This window comes from Lissotriton helveticus, chromosome 8, assembly GCF_964261635.1.
Source record: "Lissotriton helveticus chromosome 8, aLisHel1.1, whole genome shotgun sequence".
Classification (NCBI taxonomy): domain Eukaryota; kingdom Metazoa; phylum Chordata; class Amphibia; order Caudata; family Salamandridae; genus Lissotriton; species Lissotriton helveticus.
This window is the reverse complement of record NC_136069.1, coordinates 1,701,724,785-1,701,738,271: the sequence shown is the minus strand read 5'-3', so window position 1 is coordinate 1,701,738,271 and position 13,487 is coordinate 1,701,724,785.

The window sequence follows — 13,487 nt, the reverse complement described above, 5'->3', positions numbered from 1 at the left end:
GAATGTCCACTGTCCCCCATCAAAAGGGCAGCTCCTCTCAAACAGTCACAATGTACACTGTCATGCAGTCTGAATGCAAACATGTACAATGCGTCAACATACATGTTAACACAATGTTAAAATGCATCTCCCCTTCACATTGCAGAGGGAAATACAACTGCAGAGCTGGCCGACCCTCTCTTCTCTGTTGTCGAAGAGGACCACCTGACCTTCGACCACAACGCCATCCTACAGCTCATGGACAGCCTCCGCTGCACACCTCCAGATGCAAGACAGCCCAGCTGCCATGAGGAGACCCCCGGCACAGACCACACAGCAGCCAGAACCCACCACAGCAGCTGCCTCCCAGGACCCCCAGGAAGACCACATGGCCTTCCAACGGCGGGTGTTGGTGTGTCAGGAGCCGCTAGCTGAACAGGTGCAGTGTGGATTGACCACATGGCAGACAAACTAGATCCCATACCTGGGTGTCTGCGTCCCAATTGGGACCTCTCACAGTCCCTAACGGACACCCACAGTCCGCTCCATGCCCTCCAACAAACCATGGCTGACATTGCTGGAGTCCTGATTCGGAGGCAAGAACAACTGTCTAGTCCGGGTGGCTCCAGCGATGTCGCCCGGGAGTTGGGACACGTGGAGGTTGATGGAGAACATAGAGCGGACGCAGGCGGAAAGAGCACCAGCCATGGCCGCACACCAGCGACAGGTAGCTGGGTTCCACAATGACATGAAGACCCTATTTATTATGGCTTTGTTACCACCACATCCACATCTCTGACCATCTTCAAATGATCAAGTTTCAACCCAAACTTCATAAAATTGCATTTTTTATAATATTAATACTGTGGCTGTAAATAGCACGTTTTCTTCACTTCTTTCGGTTTTTTATCACTATATTGCAATTCTATAAAGATCTTCAACATTTGCTAGTTTTCAGCTGGTATACAATTAATGGTGGTATTAATGTTGCGCTCATTTTGTTCTCTTTTTTCTACTTTCATCACTGTCAAGTCGATCTGTAAAGATCTCCAAAAATTGCAATTCCTGGTCTTCAGCAGCCACACGAAGTACCACTGAAGCCAAAAACCGCCTTTTCCAAATTGTGCTCAATAATGTTGATGAATAGGCATCATTTGATTAGACTCTCTGCTCAATATTAGAGCGACTCTTCTGAGTCAAATGGGATAGATACAGAAGGAAGTTTATCGGACACTGCAAAATATGAAGACAATAAGGTCTGATTAATAAAAACTGTAATGTGTTTAATTAGATGCGAAGGGTTATTCGTCCTTGCAATGCATTATGGGCAGCCGGATATCCATTCAGAGTTGTCACGATTCAGGAAGTGCCTCGCCCAGTGTCGCTCGAGATAAACAAAGCAGGCGTGGTGACGTCACAGCGTTCCCCCATCAGGCGTCTCTAGTTGTCCCTGTGTGGCTCGGACGCCGGCTGGAGTGGGACACCTAGTGATGCCGTGCGGTACTGCACCCTGGTATCCTGTGGAGCCTTTGACCTCACTTCTCTGGAGCAAAGCATCACAGAATCTATACTGTTTACATAATGCAGCCCGACCTCTGACCCCAAGACAAAAACACAGACAAAATATTGCACCACTCACAGGTACTTTAAAAAATGAAGGCCTCATTTATGAAAAGTGACGCATCGCTGCGAGAAAAACAGCGATGCATCACTTTTCATTGCGCCCTCCTTGCAACACCAATGATGCGTCATATTCACAGTATGACACATCATGGCGCAAGGAGTTACAGATACGTCAGTATTTCTGATGTATCTTTAGTCGCAAAAATGACGCAGGCGTAAGATATTGACGCATTTGCGCCCTAGAAGTGGCGCAGTGAAATCTTATAGATTTCACTGCGTCACTTCTATGACCCTTACTTGCCTCGGAACGCCCCCACCTGCATACATTATACCTGCTGCAGGTATAATGTGGCGCAGGGGTTTACAAAGTGAAGCAACTACCTAGATGCGTCACTTTGTAAATATGGTGCAACAAGGCACATTTTTTACCCTGCTGGTGCGTCACAAAAACTGACGCACCGGCAGTGCAAAAGTGACACAAGGGCTCATTTATAAGCTCCTGAGCATGTTGACAAAATCTCTACAAATATTTTGACATCTTATCTATCACCACACGAACAAGCATTGGCAAAGCCAATAGGTCTCGCCTATGCAAGAGCTATTGGCTTTATACATGTGTTTTTGCCATGTTGTGTTCAGCATGGCTAAAAGTTAGTGTTGTAAAGGTAAGTGGACTACAGTAGTGTTGCTTAGTGTCGTGGACTGACATAGAGTGGAGTAGAGGGCTGTGAAGTGTCGGAGAGTAGAGTGTTGTTTGGTAGAGTGCTGTGTAGTGGAGTAGAGTGAAGGGGCGTACCAAGTAGGGGTGTACAGTGGAGTAGAGTGAAGTGACGTGGAATGGCATAGAGGGAGTTGCATAAACTGGAGTGCTGTAGACTGGAGTGCCGTAGAGTGGCATGGCACAGAGTGGAGTAGAGAGTAGTGGCATAGAGTGGAGTGGCGTATAGTGTTGGGGCATACAGTCAAGTATGGAGAATGAAAAGACTGCAAAGAAGAAGAATGATATGATGTGTTAGAGATGCAGATGGAGGATTTCAGATGTTGTGCGATAAAGGTTGTAAGGGGCAGATTTATGAAGGCCTTGCGCCGCCAGTGCGTCACTTTTTCCCATGTTAAAAATGACGCACCGGCGGCGCAAGGCCTTCATAAATCTGCCCTTAAGTGTCTAACAATGAGAGACTGCAGAAGAAAGTGGTGTGAAGCGGAGAACAGGAGTGAGTGAGACTCTCTAGGGAGCGCCCACTTCCCACACCTTAGTAATGGCTTAACTAAGGGAAAATGTGGAAAGACTGCCACCAGGAAATTCACCAAATTAACATGGGCGAATGTAATCCCTGGTGGTAAAATGCCTTCATGTAGGGGCACAAAACCAAGCACAATTCCACACTCCACCACATGCCCATATTCACTGGGGGGCATATTAGCAAGGAGTAGCTATATATTTATCGCTACATAGGCTTAGCAACATTTTATTTTATCGCCAAGCATGGCTATTAGCAACGTTTATCTCAAATGAGATAAAATATCTGGCGATAGCGGCCTAATGCGTGAATATCGCTGGAAATCCAGCGATATTCAGGCATTAACACCAATAGGGTCTTTACCTGAATATCCAACTCCCATTGGATATACAGGTTAAGAAGTGGTCTGAGCAGGCGTTAGTTTTCAGCGATATTCGCGCTCAGCGTGGATTTTTTTATCGCTACGCCTTCCTTGCTAATAGGCAATAGCTTTCAGTCGCTAACAGTTTGGGTACGCCCACTTTGCATGTCATTAGCGATAAATATCGCTGACATGCAAAGCGGGCCCCAAACCGCTCGCTATCACCATAAAGCTGTCGCTAACTGATGTTAGCGACAGCTTGCTAATAGGGCGATCAGTGGGGAAAAACACCTAAAAAGGTGAAAAAAACAAAAAACACAAAAGACAAACCACAACGAAGCACAATGTACGCAGACGGAGCAAGTCCAGGGGACAACCAGACCCCCACAAGCAGCCCAGAGGAACAGCCTGGGACATCGGGGTCGGGGAAGGCCAAGGAAAAGAAGTGCAGTAAGAAGCGATTCAGTGTGAAGGAAAACATGATCCTGATAATGGAGGTGGTAGAACACAATCAACAACTGTTCATCAAACAAAGAACAAACTCGCAGCCAACCGGAAGGCAGCAATGCAGACTGGAGGTGGCAGTCCAGCGCCACAGGAGGACCTGGATGAGATGGAGGAAATGGTGTCCACAGTCATCAGTGGGGAGATGGTGGAATTTGTTGGGGGACTAGACGCTGCTTGACAGGACCGGACACAACAGACCCAGGGTGAGTAACAACCAGGAACTTGGGGGACAGGGGGAGATGGGCACAATGGTACACATGCTCAAATAAGTAGAGCACAGCTGCAGACAAACCATGCCCCAGACCCCCAACTCCCACCAAGAGACCACTGTCCCCAAGCATGCAACCTCTCAGCACGGTATAAGCACAGAAGTCAAAGGCACACCCCATGAAAGTGGGAAGGGGCAGCAAAATAGGGCAGCCTGGCCGACTCACACAAAATGCTGCACACACAAAACAGGCAGTGCACATCAACATTGACTACAATGTGATACAAATCTCAACATGCACACACCAGAACATAGGACACAACAGGTGCCGTTTGTGTGTAGAAACTGGCCAATCACATTTGGCATTGCAGGGAAATATGAGATGATTATGTACACGTACAAACCCACATCCTTGATGGTATCATATTGTCAACTGCCCCCCATCAAATAGGCAGCTCCTCCCAGTCACAATGTACACTGTCATGCAGTCTGAATGTAATGTACAATGTGTCAACATACATGTTAACACAACATTAAAATGCATCTCCCCATCACATTGCAGAGGGAAATACAGAGCCTCCTGCAGAGCTGTCTGACCCTCTCTTCTCTGATGTCAAAGAGGACCACCAGACCTACGACCATGACACCATCCTACAGCTCGTGGACAGCCTCCGCTGCACACCTCCAGGTGCAGGGCAGACCAGCTGCCAAGAGGAGGGCCAACCCCCTGCACTGACCACCCACCACCAAGGCTGCCTCCAAGGACCCCCACAAAGACCAAATGGCCTTCCAACACCGTGTGTTGGTGTGCAGGAGCGGCTAGCTGAACAGCTGCAGTGGGGTTTGACCACATGGCAGACAAACTAGAAGCCATACATGGGTGTCTGTGTCCCATCTGGGACCTCTAACAGTCCGCCCCATGCCCTCCAATGAATCATGGCTGACATTGCTGGAGTCCTGACTCAGAGACAAGAACAAGTGTCTAGTCAGAGTGGCTCCAGCGAAGTCGCCCCGGAGTTGGGACACATGCGGAGGTTGATGGAGAACATAGAGCGGACGCAGGCAGACAGAGCGTCAGCCACGGCCGCACACCAGTGAGAGATAGCTGGGTTCCAGAATGGCATGAAGACCCTCCTCATGGCATTGCTTCAACAAGTCCTGGTGCTGATGACTGCTGCTGCTACCACTACATCCACATCTCCGCCCCCTGCCACAGAGTGCTGGAGACAGAACACCACCGCCCACACGTGAGGCACCTGAAACAGCAGAGGACGAAGATGATGATTAGTATGACCTCCTGGTAAGTAAAAACAAGTAGCAATCACCTCCACCATTTGAACTGTTGCTGCCTGGTTCTGCCCTCTGCGTCATCACCCTCCAATGTACCCCGATATGCTCAGCGACACTCACCTTTGACCTCGACATGGACTGAAATATTTCAATTAGTCACTAATGACACAGCATTCAGACTGCGGACTGAGCTCTTCCCTATCCGTTGGATTGGTCATTCCCTGAAGGACTCTGGCTGGCCCTCCACAGCCCAACAATGTAAACTGGGGTTTGCATGGCCCTGTACTGTTCCTGCTACAACACTTCGCAGGATGTGCATTAATCATTCATATTCACTCAGATGTGTCATGTGCACGATCTTTCACGTGTGGAAGTATGGATGTATTTAGGGACACCCTCATCAGTTACTTCCTCATACAGCTCAGGACGGAACCACGCCCAGAGCCCCAGGGTCATTGTTCACACCCTTACGTTGGAACGGCATACGCCAGGCCAGCCCACTCTGCTTACGCTTACAGGGGAGACGACAACTCTACATGTCCCAGGTCTTCCTTGTAGTGATCTGCTGATCACAGTTCAAGTTGTCAGCATCCCACAGCCACTCCCTCATGCCTGGTTTACACCCACACCACACCCATCCAGCACAGGTGTCACAGGACATGTAACCCTGCCAATAAAAAGGCCTGGGGAAACGTGCTGGATGCCATTTCCACTCTCTATCTGGGTGTGTCCATGTGCATATTAGTCATGCATGTGGGCCTAGGGCACTACCACCTCACATTCCCCAGGGCCACAGCTTACATGATGGTGTCCGCAGCACGATACCCAATCATGGAGGGTCCATGACTTGTGGGTCAAAGACTTAGTGGCACCGGACACACTGCGGTCGGTACAGGCACACCGCCACGGGACGGTGGCTTACTGTGCACTGAGGTAGAGGCACCTTAAGTGCTGAGCGGGTTGGCAGCCTGCGATGATGGCCCATACTGGCGGTCCGGACTGGCAAGCATTTGTTTGAGCCCTGCTGGATCATAGTGTAGTGACCAGCACGGGCGTTCCACCATGTGGTGTTGCCCCGCGGTTCACAGAGTTAGTGGCACCTAAAGGGCTGAGCAGGTGTGCAGCCTGCGATGATGTCCTATGCATTTATATGTACTCGGCCATTGCGAAATCAAGACCCAGAATCAAGTGTGCTACCTTGTTGTTGCAAAAGTTGCTGGCCCCGCCCTTGTTTATTTATTTATTTCAAAGGTTTTATATAGCGCTGCTGGACCCGAGAGTATCAGAGCGCTTTACAAGGAAGGTGCAAAACAAACAATGAGGTAGAATAAAAACAAGCAAGAAAGCGTTACATTGTGGTAGAGAGTTCAGACATGGCTAATGCGGAGGAGAAGCATGGAAATCGAAATTTAAAATGTATATAAATAAAGATGGAAAGGGGAGAGAGGGAAGAGGAGCGAGGGTGAGAAAGAGTGGGAAAGAGTATATTGGAGGAGGAAAAGGGAGCGCATAATAGGAGAGAGAGGAGTGACCAGGGATGTTATCGTAGTGCTGGGTATCATGATACTTTGAACATGAATAGTGTCAGTGACATTAGATACCCCAGCATTTGTTGAGAAGCAGTATTTTAAGTTCTTTTTTGAAGAGATGGTAGGAGGGGTTGCAGCGGATATCCTTTGGGAGGGAGTTCCAGATTGTGGGAGCGTTACCCGAGAATGTGCAGGATTGGGTCTTATGATATTTAAGTCTTGGTGGGATCAGGACAAGTGAGTTTGTGCTTCTCAGGGGTCTGGAACAACCTGTTTGCTGAAGTTTTGTTGTAAGGTAGGAAGGGGTGTTTTGGTGGAGGGCTTTATGAGTGATGCAGGCAATTTTGTAAGTGGATCTTCCTTCTATTGGTAGCCACTTGAGATTTTTGAGGATGGGGGAAATGTGATCAAATTTTCAGCAATCTGAGATGAGTCTAGCAGCAAGGTAAAGGACAGATTTAATTGGGGCAAGATGGATTTTAGGGGTGCCAGCCAAAGTGGCGTTGCCATAGTCGTTCCTGGAGAGGACCAGTGATTGGACAACAAGTTTGAAATCTTGTGCTGGAATAAAAGGTTTAAGTTTTTTGAGGTGGAGAAGGGTGAAAAGGGCGCTTTTGGATGCATTTTTAATGTGGGGTATGAGTTTGAGATTTTGGTCAATACTGATGCCAAGGGACTTAACAGTATTAGAGGTGGAGAGAGGGCAGTTTAGTGCTTTGATGTCGTTTAACCAGAGTTGGATGGGAAGGGGATTGTTTTTGGGGGAGAAAATTATGATTTCTGTTTTTTTGGGGTTTAGTTTGAGATGGTTCAGATGGAACCAGGTTTGAATTTTGGTCAGTGTCTCATTTAGGTGGAGGATGTCTTTGTGAGATTTGATCTTGTAGTATAATTGGGTGTCATCAGCATAGAGATGGTAACTGATATTAGAGTGTTTGAGGAGGAGGGTGAGTGGTTCCATGAACAGATTGAATAGGGTAGGGGAGAGGATGGAACCTTGAGGTACGCCAAGTGAAACAGGTTGGGGTTTGGAGAGGAAATGGCTAAGTTTGATTTGTTGAGATCTGTTTTGTAGGAATGAGGAGAACCATTTGAATACCGTGCCTTCAAAACCGAATCTATCTTTGAGAGTGCTGAGAAGGTTGGGGTGGTGGACGGTATCAAATGCAGCTGAGAGGTCGAGAAGGATAAGTATCGAGGATTCTCCTTTGTCAAGGGAACAGTGAATATCGTCTATGATATTAAGCATAGCAGTTTCTGTACTGCATCCCTTTCTAATGCCGGACTGGAAGACATCAAGGAGGTTGAATGAGACAATATGTTTCTCTAGTTGCATTAGGACACATTTTTCGAGGGCTTTGGAGAGGAAGGGAAGGTTAGAGATGGGACGAAGGTTGTTGGGATCATTGGGGCCAGCTGTGGTGTTTTTGGGAATAGGCGCGATTTGGCCAAGTTGAAGGGAAGCAGGAACACAGCCTGTGGAAAGAGAGGAGTTGATGATTTTAGTCCATATAGGGGCAATGGTAGATTTAAGTTCTTGCGCTAGTGAGGCGGGGAGAGGATCTTTGGAGTGTGCAGAAGGTTTGAGTTGGCCCATGATATTAATGATCAAAGATTCAGATACTGGACTGAAATCATTCCAAGAGGCATTGTTTTTAGCGGGGGAGTTTGTTATATGAAAGGTGTTATGCAGGGGTAGATCAGGTGGGGAATCAGAGGTATCGGGCGAAGTGGAAGAACTGATCGACGTAGAATTATGAGCGTTAGGAAAAGTGTGTAGGGTAGTGGTAGGATGGGGTGAGAGAGGGAGGGAAGAGAAGGATAGTTCGATCATGTTGATTTTGTTCGTAGCTAGCAATTTCTTCCCATTTGTCGGTGGAGGCTGATATTTTAGGAGGGCCAGTGGATGTTTGTTTTTTTATAATATTGAAGAGTTCTCTAGGGCGTTTTCTGGCTTGATCTAGTTGAGATCGTAGAAAGGAGGCTTTTTCGTTAAATATGTGTTTTTTGTACTGGGCTCGAGCAGTTCTAAGGATAGTCAGATTGTCAACGTTTGGGTGGGATCTCCAGACCCGTTCAGTATGTCTAAGTGACCGTCTTTCATTATTTAGTTCGGAATTGAACCAGGTCTTAGGGGGTATGTTTTTTTGTTGTTTGAGTTTGATAGGAGCAATTTTGTCTAGGGCTTGCTTCAAGAATAGAGTTGTTATAATGGTCGGTTAGGTCATTTGTGCTGTCAGAGAGAGGTGGGTAAATCTAAGTGAGCTTTAATTGTTGTTTCGAGTTCGCCGTGAGGAATACGGTGAAGGTTGCGTGTGGATTTTTTGGATAGTAAATTGGTGGGGGCTGGGCGAGAGGTAGTTTTAGTCAAAGTGAAAAGGATGAGGTAGTGGTCAGACCAGTCAACCGGAAAAATATTTGTGAGGGAGGCTAGATCGTTGTTCGTTATAATGGCATCAAGGTTCGCACCTTTGTTATGAGTGGGAGAAAGGCAGAGTTGGGACATATTGGTGATGTCCATGGTATTATTAAGAAGGATGACAGCAGGGTCAGCATTGTTGTTCCAATGGATGTTGTAATCACTGAGGAACAGGTTATTAGAATGAGAGAGTGACGATTGTATGATAAGATCAGTCAATTCATCCGTAAAGGGGATGTTGTTACCAGGGATGTTGTTACCTTGGAGCTTGCACCAGCACGTTGAGCTTCCGGCCTCGAGGCGGAGCTTGCGGCTTGGAGGCGGAGCTTCCAGCTCAGAGGTGGGCATTTAGCCATGGCTGAAATCTCCACCTCTGGGCCCGGAAGCTCCGCCTCCAAGCCGCAAGCTCCGCCTCTGGGCCGCAAGCTCCACCTCTGGGCCGCAAGCTCCGCCCCCAAGCCGGAAGCGCCGCCTCCGGGCCGGAATTTACGGCCCGAGTTCGGACTTAGAGTTAGTAGTCTTAAATCTATTCTGTGAATACCGAAAGTAGTAAGTTCATTCTGTGAATTCCGAAAGTAGTAAGTTCACTCTGTGAATCCCGAAAGTAGTAAGTGCATTCTGTGAATACCAAATAGTAGTAAGTTTAGGATTTAGTCTTGAGTTCATTCTGTGAATCGGGCCCAAGCAGTCTGAGGCTAAACTCAAGAGGATATGTCAAGCCAGCTGTTTTACCATATGCAAACCTTTTAATACCAAATGAAAGGACACCACATTGGTTATATATTCAAAATATATATGTATTTATTTCTAAATAGATCCCCTTATCTCTTTATAAGCACAGGAGCACAAGCGTATAACAGGTAACTTACTATAACATACAAAAGTTGCACAAATATGGATAGGCCCTGGTGACCCGTAAAACCATATACTAAAATAGTGGTATAAAAACCACGTCACAAACAATGGTAAGGCCTAGGGCCTTGGGAATCGCTGGGGCTACACTGGACTAACAGCACTTAGGACGTGGGAGGCCCACAGGATGCGAGTGCAGTGTCTAAATGCACAGGCGTGCACCAATAGAAGTCAATGGGTGCGTAAAGTTAGAAAGTTGCAGATTTGGAAGTCTTCCGACTGGAATAGAACCTAACCACTTAAAACTAGGACACTAGGGATGTAAATCTCTACAGGAGCACCGTAGTACTCGCGTTACCTCCCCCACAGGAAGCGGGTGCATAGGTGTCCAAATGTGTCGGGTTTCGTCGTGGAGTTCTATGGAGCCTGGGAGAAAAGATGCTGCAGGCGAACAGGAGAGAAGAGTCCGGTTGGATCCAAGGGTGGATCAAATATGTAGAGTACCTGAAAGCAGAGGGGACAGAGTCTGGGTTACTAGCCAGTGACCAGGAAGGAACCAGGAAGGAACCAGGCGATGTTGGGTTGCGATCTGGTGATGTCGTGAAGCTTGTCTCCACTGCCACGTGGACCAGGACGTGTCGACGACAACCAGGCGCTGGGCACGGACTGTCCCATGTAGGCTCTCGCTGTCGGCGGTGTGTGGTAAATAAATAAATTACCGGTACTATTTTTCTATGCATTAAATGAAAAGGATAGCTCAATAAATGAGAGGCAGAGTCCGTGGTATCTGAGTCATACGGGCTTTAATTAAGTGGCTCGAGCCAATGGACATCGGGTTCCATCACCTACTAAGGTTCAGGAAGGGACATTCAACATTTCATTAACATCATACAATATATATAGTAGAACTGTACAGTTGCATTGAATACAGTAGGCGTAACAAGGCGTAACAAGTGAAAAGAAAGATAAGAACATATGGGCGTAAAAGAAGGCGTGCACAGGGCGTGCAAGGAGGTGTGTGATGTAGACGTCACAGAAATGTCATAGGTGGGTGGACACATGGAGGGGGTTTCATGGGCAGCTGGAACCTTTATCCTACTGGTGCGCGCAAAACGAGTCATGACGTGTAACTGAGGAGGGCTGGGGGGGCGCTGACTTCTAGCACCAGTAGAGGAGACTGAAGTCTGGGATGTCAGAACGACCTGTACCTATAGCGTATCTGATATCTTATGTTTGGAGTACATGTTGCTTGATTCTAAAAGTCATCAGGGCAAAGGCTACTTGTCACTAAAAGCTAGTGTATGCATATATTTCTTTATGTATTACGTGGACTATGGATCTTCTATGGATACTAATTCAGTAAATCACTTGCATGGAGACAGAAAGACTAGACTGTAGATGGATATGTTTATCCTGTTCGTTAGCTAGGAATGTGAATCCGGGGAGCTGAACAGATAACTGTAGGCATAACATATTCTTGGCAGGCAGGCCAGGCTGAGCCGGGCACCGCGTTGCTGGGCAGGAAGTAAGGGAAGGGTCAGGGATACGGGCGGGGCTGCATCTCTCAGAGCGTTACAGGAGACTTGAGGCCTGAATCTGGTGTCCGGGCCCCGTAGAGCCTTAGAAACGGGTACATCTCGATGATTTAACGTGCACTATGTAAAGACGTTGGCAACATAGGCCTGAAAGCCTAATTCAGGTTGCTTTCACGAAGGACTGGATAACTGACATACTAACGTTGGACGCAACTGCAAATGCGTCTTTATTATCGGTCATGGAGGAAAAATGCATAGAAATCATGCATATATATTACATGTTGGGGAACACGTAGGGAACACATAGCAGGGCAAAATTCAGTTTTCCTCATTCCCTCCTTGTTCCCTACGTTCCCTTCAGGAAACATCAATATTCATGAGTCCATCTATCTGTTCATACAGCATCATTTGTTCGTCTTTTTTCATTTGGGCATGGGACTGTGGACGTGGAATACAAGCTGTAGCGCACAAGCCGCAAATCGCCGGGCCACATTGTAAACAGAGACAACAACTGAATATGATCATTACTATCACTCCCAGGAATGATAGTACTCTCCATCCCCATGCAGATATTACACTCCAGAGCCAGCCGGACCAAGTCCAGGTGCCTGGATTCTGGTGTAGCTGATGAGCTATTTTATGAAGTCTAGTTATTGCTGAATACACAGACGGTGCGTTATTAGGAATGAAAACGCAACAACTAGATCCGATGACTCTACAAGCTCCGCCCCTATCGGCCAGAATGGCGTCAAGAACAAGGCGGTTCTGAAGAACAACAAATCTCATAGCAGACTGCTCTTCTGTTAAGTTACCTAGGGCGGAAGTAGTCTCATTCACTACTGCTTCAAGGGTTCTGGTTAACCTGCGTATTAATTTACTATTCTGGACAGGACCTATGAAGAAAAAGAAACCTTTATTGAAATCCGTATACTGTTCCAATGCAGTTTCAGTCTGATCGACAATTGGGGACTCGATCTCCCTTCTATGTCTGACGTGTACTAGATGGGTAATTCGGTGATAATCGATGGAGCTAGGAAAACTGGTGGCAGTAGGAATGCAATGTAACATGTTCCATCCCAATCTAGGGGCAAACGTACATAAGCGGTCTGACCACATATAAAATAGGAATGACGTGAAGCTTTGAAAGTAGACTTCCCATTGTCACTGTACTCGACCACAGTAGTACAATCACTGTGTCCTAGGTGTACCGAACCATTCTTTCTAACACATAATTCGCCTTTCACTGGTAGAACTGTTATAGAAGGCAAGTCTGAATTAGTCTCGGACTGACCATTCAAAACCATGAGGTTAGAAGAAAAATTACCTAGATCATATACTTCATTTTCTAAATCTATCCCTGTCCTATGGGAAAGACCGTCCTTGTCTGGGAAACAGGTTTTATTCATAACTGTATTCAGAAGGGAAACAGTGGACTTGTCGTCTAAAGATGACGTCAATGTAAACCATGCTCCACACGAACCATTGTGTGAAAATGGATAGGGAAAGAGTGGCAGAGCTCCCTTCACTGTCTGGTAAGGGGGGAGTCGACCACATACCCAGCAATTAGTGGCATTGCTGGTCTGGTGCGAATAGTGTAACATACGAATAAAAGTATTGTTGCGCATTGCAAGTCGATAGGATAACTCGTGAGGGGGTAGTTCACTAAATGTGTGCTCTACAGTATCATTAGAGGAAAGGTGTACATGTGAATCGAGAGGAGGAAAAAATATGTGTAATATACAACTTATACAGGTGATCGTAAGACTCAGAATAAACATAAACAATAATGTAACGATGCATCTGCTTCGGAGATTTTTACAATATTTCATTTTCTTGAAGTTTCATCTATCTCTCTCACTATGTGGGTCTATCTCATACATATCAGAAACCTGTCTAACCGCTTCACCCAAGGGGGACTTAAACAATTAAACGCTGTCTGACTT